The following is an 8,824-nucleotide window of genomic DNA, read 5'->3' as shown; positions in this document are numbered from 1 at the left end:
AGGAATAATTATCCTTTGAAATTTAATGGTAGTAAAATACTCCTTGAAAATGTGATGCAGTAATGAGCAGATATATGTACATATATCTTTTTCCTCTATTTGTATATTTAAAAAATATCTCATTTTAGTAAACATCATTACATGAAGAGCCTGTTCATTATAAAATGTTTTCTAAGTCCTTGTGGATAGCAGATGATAACAATGATTTACATTTATCTAGTGCTTTTATAGTTTCTCAAATATTTTCATTTGGTATTCATAACAACCATGTGAAATAAGCAGAATTGATTTTGCCATCATTTTGTGGCTCAGAAAATTGGCCATGGCCAGAACCAGTGGCAATGCTAGAATTAGAACCCAAGTCTTTTGATGTTGAATTTTGTTCTCTTTTCATGAAATCAAAGTGTTTCTCAAGTCAGCAAATGTTGCTTAAAGACTTTTGGAGGAACAGGCCGTATCTCTATGCTCGCTGCCACCCCTATGTGGAGGACTGGCACATCTTAAGGACAGAACAATGCAAACCCAAGGTGAATGTGGACCCTGGAAGTGTAGCTAATATCTGGCAATATTGATTATTTATTCTTACTTCCATTTATGGATCAAGGTATTATTCAAACTGTCAAGTATTATTTCATAAATGATTTCATGAAAAAGTACATCAAGCATTAAGACACCGTACAGGACTATTTAATGATGGTAGGATTGTAGCTTCTGTCTAAGGGATACTAATGTATGTCTGATCATATCTGGTAAATTAGGTGAGAGGCCTTTCCAGAAGCTCCTTTGCACAAGGACCCAGGGGCCTTCCGGGATCAGTCATGGAAGAAAAATGGAGTTGTGCACAATGCATTTGATTAAGTAGAAAAGCCATGATTTTTGGTTCTAAGAAGGTGGAGGGAAGGGTGATTCTGAAACTGCGTGGTGTCTCTCACTTGGTTTCGTTCCTTGCCCCATCCCCACTATAAATAGACGCATGTGCCCTAGGCTGCAGCCTGCCCCTGTAGCACTGTTGCACAAACTAGGAAGAGGTACCGCCTTTGGTCAGATGTAGCCCCAGGAGGACAAGGCTCAGCAACTCAGCAAGATAATACAGCCTTTGTGGGAAGAAATAGGCTCCTCATCCTCCAAGGAGATATGGTCCCTCACCAATAGCTTGGTCGGAAATGCCTGCTCTAACAATCCCCACTTGACTCTTCATTTGGCACAAATTGTATTCTTTTATACAGTCCCCCATACAGGCCCTATTTGGGGAGGTTATAATAAGAACTAATTTCATTTACACTATAGAATATTGACCATATCAGCAGCAGTGTGTAGGGACCCTTAAATAGAAGTTAACATAAGGGGAGAGTGGCATTGTCTCCTACTTCTAAATAGAAAACTGTGTTGCATTGACAATTAAAGAGACTTCAGTGACTCAGTGGGGGCAAGGGATAGTGGTGCCCAGCAGACATGGCCAAATGCAGCAGATGCACAGTGGCAAATTGTAGGTGTCCAACAGACAGAATGGTGCCCAATAGGTACCTGTGGAAAATAGCAAGTACACAACAGATTTGGTAGTATTTAGTAGATGCCACCAAGCTAAGTTGCATGGTGCTTTGTACTAGGTGCTCGGTAAGGCAGTGGTGAAGCTCAGCAGGAAGGACTTGCATGCATATCTGTGAAAAAGTCCTGGGACCTCCAGAAGCGCTTGCTAGGGGCAGAGTGATGCAATACCCTGGGTAGGAGCTTAGAGGTATCGCCTTAACAACGTGGGGATCTAGGGGGGAGGAAACATTAGTGATATCTGGTTTTTGCTATTACTGCCTGCCCATCTGTTCCCACAATCTGCTGAGAAGCCTGGAGTAACTCAGGTTACACGAATAAAACATTAGAGATACACTCCTTAATGCAGCTCATCCTTAATATTTTGCTTGAGGTCAAACATTAAAAGAATTTTAGAAAAAATATCTGGCTCAGTTTCATTCCTACAGGAATATTATATTTTTCTTTTCTGGGAACGAAAATCTGATAGGCTTGGTACTTTTGTACAAGCCATATCCAACTGATCCTATAATTAATTCTTAATATAAGAAGGAATGATCCTCCACACCCCATAAATAACTTTAATAAAAGCAAGCTAGCTGAACAGGTGCAAATTGACAAGGAGGTGATGGGGGGGCTCATTGCATAAGTGATGCACGAATAATAGGCTTTAGAATTTAACTGACTGGTCAAATTCAACGAAGAGGAAAATGACTTTTTGGGAGGTGAGAAAATCACTTAGAAAAGTTCTTTTGGTATTTGGTTTAGTAATTAATTTTGCAGAGAGATGGCGTGCCTCAGTGTAAAGGCGCCAGCCTCCCTACACAGCCGTTATCGTCTTCTTCTGGGAAAGAGGTAGGATAACAAGGAATTATAGTCCAAAAATAACCGTGCCTTTGATAGGGCTGGCCTTGGTGGGGTGCAAGCGGGAGACAGCTTCATTCAGCCTCACTACTCTTCTTGAGTCTCTCTGTTGAAGGGCTTCCCTCCTGGATCAAATCCTCCACTTGTGATAGATTTTCCAGCCCCTCTTATGCAATAAAAACATTCCTGTTACTTTCAGTCAGTATATTAAAGCAAAAAGCATATACAGCACTCTTCCCAAGAAAAATCCTACTAAATATAGTTTTCTCCATCTCATTACACAAAACATGAGTGGTCTAGTTAAATGAACAAGGAAATCGGAAGTTGTGAAAAATGATCCCTTCATTTGTTGACTCTGTCCCCTGTCTGAGGCAATGTGCACTGGATCAGAGGAGTCTTCCTAACAGAGACCATCTCCAGTTATAAATTATTTAATGGTTGTCCTGTTACAAAATAGCAGTATTAAAAGAGAACCACCAATGCATTTGCTTTACATAATTAGAGCTTGCAAGGTGAGATAATGAGTGTCAGTAATTAAGTAAATTGGGACTTTTTCCTTGGAGGAGGAGGGCTTTGATCCTACTTTTTGAAACGTGCTAATGCCACTTCCACTCTCCTCCACTTCAAAGGCTTGGGTCATTGCAATGACGTTGTCAGAGAGCTGCCCGCTGCTCTTCCTGCAAGCTCAGCTCGGCTCTGTATACCACGCCGAGTCTCTAGGTACCAACTTCAGTTTTTCTGTTTTCACATAGGTCATTGTAATGCCTTTATAGGTATTTGTTAAGAGGCCAATTCTTATATCTTTCTTTCCAAAATTGTTTTATCCCTGTCAGTATAGTAACATGTATCTTCAGGACGACAGACAACCTGGTGACTCCCTAAATGTGGGTGAGTAAGGTAAAAGCCACAATAGTTCATGCCCTAAAATGTTTTGTTTTTAAAGATTTATTTATTTATTTGTCAGAGAGAGAGAGAGCGCACAAGCAGGGGGAGTGGCAGGCAGAGGGAGAAGCAGGCTCCCCACTGAGCAAGGAGCCTGATGTGGGACTCGATCCCAGGACCCTGGGATCACTACCTGAATTGAAGGCAGGTGCTTAACTGACTGAGCCACCCAGGTGTCCCCATGCCCTAAAATGTTTTATATTCAAATCCAAAGAGAGCTTTTGGGGAGAATTCATCACAAATATTTAAAGAAAAGTTAACCAGAGAAATTAGAGATGGTTGCTGTGATATATATTGCCCTCTAGTCATATTTATATGATATGGTATATTATATTACCTATAAAGCGTATTACCTATAAAGCAAAACTTAAAACATAGAGCCATAAGCCGCACATGGTCATCAGAACGGTAGCTTACACTTACAGAGTAATTACTGTATATGCCAAATGCAGATAAGATCACGGAATCCTCACCATTCCTTGGAAGGTAGTTTTATTCCTGTTTTTATAGAAAAGGAAACAGAAATTCAGCACGATTAAGTAGCTTGCCTGTAATTTCATATCTAAATCTTTCTGGCTTTTTAACCCATAACCTTTTAACACAACAGCCTGCCCAAAGAGCAAAACAAATGCAAATAACTTTCCTTAGTACTGTATAAAACGGTAAGCAAGCCATCATTTATTCAATAAATATTTAATTTATAATTGTGAATTCTACCTCACTCCAGAAAGGATGAGGAAGCTTATCAAAGCAAGTATAGTAAACCGAATAGGCTATCAAAGAAAAAAAAATACTAGGTACAGGGAAAATAAAAGCAAAATAGGTGAATCAAAAGAGATAAAGTTACTATAAAGTGTGTACAAACGCTATACATATTGCAAGCGTGGACCCAAAGAGTTACATTATAAAAGGAATGTTCCTTGCCTTTTAGTCACAGTGTTTGCATTGTACTAGTTTCCAGTATTTAACATGTTCTTTTACTTTATAATCAAATATCTAGTCAGCCAACACATGAGTATGGAATTGAGGCTGATTTGCTGCTTTGGTGCACTTACTAATTTCCGTCTTTGTTGGTTTGTATTAAATTTATGGAGCCTGTGCTTTTTATCAATATCATAAACACTTTGAGTTTTCAGTTTTGAACTCATTTTTATAGAATATGTACAAAATGCAAAAAGTATCCAAATAATTCTAGAAAGACAAAGGTGCAGGCAGTCCACTGCACGAACTCAAGACAGTGTTGCTGGCCAAGGGTAAACTTGTTAGTTGGTAGGAAATGACCCAGAGAGACAAGTGGAAACAGCCATTTGACGAGTGGCCAAAACCTAAAACCAAACCAAACCAAAACAAACCAAAACAAAAAACCCCAAAACCCCCACCCCATTAATTTAGCGTATGAGAAGTGGTTAAAGAATGTCACTGAATAGCGTTTAAAACAGTAAGTTGTATAAAAGTTGAACCTCAAAGACTCATACACAGAAACTCTTGTTGCAGAGTCCTGGCTCAGTTGCTGGAAGTGGGGTGCAAATGTGTCCCATAGATCATGGAAGAGAAAAAAAAAAATCAGTTACAGGCTTTACGGCGTCATGAAATTAGAAAAAACTATTGAGAAAACCTATGTATATGAATCCTTAATCTCTCTCCCTTTAAGAGTCAAGAGGATGCCATTTTGGAAAGATATCGTCAATGGGGGTAATTGTTTCTTGTTTTCTACAACCTCTCTAATAAAGTACAGACATTTGTCACAAAGACAAGATTGACTTCTAAGCCTACCTAAGAGTCTGGAAACAAGTTTGTACTAGGTACAGATTTTTTTAATTTGTATTCAAGCTTAGCATAGTTCAAAAGAGAAATAGCACACATGAGGAGATGATGGTGCCACAATCAAGGAAAGATGGCATGGGATTTTAATTTCAATCCTGGTTACATATAGATTATGAAGGGACTTTCAAGTGCCAATTTTGTCTCTGAAGTAAGGACACCCACAGTAAGAGAGTCCATTTTATTGTCATTATTACTCTCTTGGGGGTTCTTTATAATTTCTATTCTATTATTATGACCCTTGTGAATTTTGATTTTTTTTTTCAGTTGGAACAGGAAAAAATTAGAATTTTGGTTGTTTAGAAAACTTCAGCTAATTCTCTTTTTATCTGGGTTTAGCAAACGCAGCAAATAATATATGTTAAAAGCCATGTGAATTTCAAGGGAAATTAAATCTGTTTCTGATTTAGTTATACATTACTCATTGAAATATTATTTGGTAGAAAATGCTTGATGTCCAGAAACCTTATGAGCCATTTTATCATCTTTTTATTTGATCCAGGAAGTTGATTTTCATGGATAGTAAATAAAGTTTATATCTGGAAAGATGAAACCATGAAGCCTATCAATATGGTTATTATAGTTTATGCCACCAGTCTTTCCAAACAGATTGATATGGCTTAAAATAAAAGCACTTTCGATAGGGCAGTTAAAAATAAAGGTAAAAATTGAGGTACAAATGGTGTAAAGAAGAGAAAAAAAAATCATTATATGGGGAGAATTGTAAAATATATTAAGTTTGCTCTGAGCTTCCTAACTGCCAAGGCAAAAAGCAAATCAAATGGTTTTACGTGAGAGCAGTCTGACACTTTACTTTTATCCCAGATGGTGCACACATCACATTATGAGAGCAAAAGCTATGCAAAGAGACCAACAAACCTGTAACCCCTTGTTTAGCAATAGTTCTCAAAAGACATGAAAACTTGAACCTCCTTGCAAAGTACTTCCTAACAGAAATGGCTTCCTCCCTGTCTTTTGAAATCATGGGAGAAAATTGCTGTTGTGGTGGCGGTTTTTTTTTTTTAAACCATAAACCATTAAAAAATGAAAACTGGGTAATTTGGTAGTTATGTGGAAATTTTCATTAAATATTGAATTTTTAGATGGATACCCATTCCTTTTAAAACCTAAACTTCCTTGCAATCTTTTTTGCAAGTAAACTGTCTTTTAAAGGTGTTTTTGTTACTGTGTCTTCCTTTTGACATTAGTTCTACTACCATTATGTGATTTCAAAATTAAAAGAAACATTTATTTTGTTTTTAATTACCAATCACAAAAGCAATATACCCCTGCTATGAAAAGTTAGGAATGCCTACATAAAGATAACATGCAAACAAACAAAAATCTCATTATTATATCTGTCTACATAACCATCAATAGCACCTCTTTCTTAACCTTTTGAGTGTGTGTGTATATTTTGTAGCATAAAGTTTTATTGTGTTTTATTTGCTAAAACTGATAGAACTTGAACTTGGAATATTGAGACAAAAATCAACTGCAGAGATGCACTAATTTTACTGGATTAAGTACTAGTAGGTTTTATTTGCCATGTGATGTTCAGGGGTTACAATTTAAGGAATTTGACAGAAATTTTGCACTCATATATTGGCAAGGGAAAATACAGCAGTAATTTGGATTAGTTGTCAATGGAGAAGAAACCCTTTTTGGAATTAAAGACATGAAATCATTGGGTTAACCTATTCTGAGTTTTTTTTCTCAGCTTTCTCTGGTCTTCCCTGGTCTTTGTGTCCCCAGCCCTCCCCTTCCCTTTGTGCTCCCCATTCCCTCTTCCCTGCTTTAGATTCCTCTATAGCATTATAGCCTTCTAACTTCCTATATTATTTATTTACATATTTGGTTAATTTTCCCACCAACAGAATGTAAATCCATGAGGACTGCTGTATTTTTTATGTTTTGTTCATTGATGTGCCTAGATAGGACAGGGCCCAAATGAACAATTTTAAAATGTGGTCAGTTCAGTATTGACCTTATAATATTTGACATTGAAATGGACTGATTTGATGAAGAAAACTCCCTAGACTCTCAGGAGCAGCAAATTCATGGCATGCATGCCTTTACTTACCCAACCTATCTTATGGAAGACTTCACAACAATTATTATTTTTTTTTAATAATTTTTTTTTTAAGATTTTATTTATTTATTTTTGAGAGAGAGAGAGCATGACCGGGGGGGGGGGTTGGTGGTGGTGGTGGCGGTAGAAGGGGCAGAGGGAGAAGCAGATTCCCTGCTTAGCAGGGAGCCTGGATGCAGGACTCCATCCCAGGACCTGAGCCGAAGGCAGATGTTTAAACAATTGAGCCACCCAGGCGCCCACAGCAATTCTTTTAATGCTAATCAGTCACAGCATTCTTTCCTATTGAACTTGGGCACAGCTACATAATCTTGGTTAAAAAAAGTGTTCCAGACAAACACTACCAATCAAAAAGAGTTTGCGCCCGTTTGCTATCTGGTTCTAGAAGGTGGTTATATACTTCAGGGTTATCTTATCTATAATTGTAGGAATTTTCATTTATTAATACATTCTTATGTTCATTAATTCATTAATACATTTACTAAACTTTTAATGAATTGAGTACCTATTGAGTTTTATTAATCAACTAAACATTCAGGATACAAATGTCAATAGGACATGTTTTTTACCTTCAAGGTTAAGGGAATGGAAGACATGAGAGGTAGTTTTATTCATCTATTTATTCGTGCTTTTAAAAATACTTACTTAGTGCCAACCATGTGTCAGGCACTGTTTTACACTCTGGGGATACGGGTATGTTGCAATGCAGACAAATAATTTTGCTGTATTATACATACCCTAATAGATACCGGGTGCTATAGGCTGCACATTGGTAGGTATTTGCGGGTGGATGAAATGAGGAAAGGTCAATGGAAGAGCTGTTAAGTGAGCCAAGTCTTAGACGACGTAAAATAATTTTTCTAAATAGGAACTTTCATAACAGTTTTAAGAGGTGATAATTATAATAATAACCACCATTTCATTTATATATATTTTACAATAAATAGCTCTTACATAGTCGGTATATGTTGCCTCATTTAATTCACACAGCAGGGCTTCCTAAGTATTCTATTTTATGTACTATATAATCAAAGTTACCCATCTAGGATGTGACAGAAAGGATTGAAACCTAAGTCTGAGCTCTTACGCACTGTACCATTCAGCATGATTGTGAGGAAGAGTAATTAAGAAGAAATACCAGGAGACAAAACTGATAAAGTTCCTAAAAGGTCTTGTGTGTCTTGATAATCTTGGAATTTTATCCTCTAGGCAATAGGAAGTTATTAAAGATTTAACCCAATACTTGATATAAACCCAGGGGATAGTACTAAAGAAACCAAGAAAAATATTCACGTGCTTGCCACGTGCCAAATAAATCACATTCTTAATTTATTTTAATTCACAAAATCCTTTTAAAAGACATTTTGGGGCGCCTGGGTGGCCCAGGCGGTTGGGCCTTTGCCTTAGGCTCAGGTCATGATCCCACGGTCCTGGGGTTGGAGTCTGCTTCTCCCTCTCCGTCTGCCTCTGCCCTGGCTCCTGCTTTCTCGCTCACTCTCTCATAAATAAATAAAGTCTTAAAAAAAAAAGAAAGTTCTCGTCCTAAGAAAAACAGTTTGTAACTATGTGAAGTAAAGGATA

Source organism: Phoca vitulina, unplaced genomic scaffold, assembly GCF_004348235.1.
Source record: "Phoca vitulina isolate PV1807 unplaced genomic scaffold, GSC_HSeal_1.0 scaffold1, whole genome shotgun sequence".
Lineage (NCBI taxonomy): Eukaryota > Metazoa > Chordata > Mammalia > Carnivora > Phocidae > Phoca > Phoca vitulina.
This window is presented reverse-complemented; position numbering follows the sequence as displayed.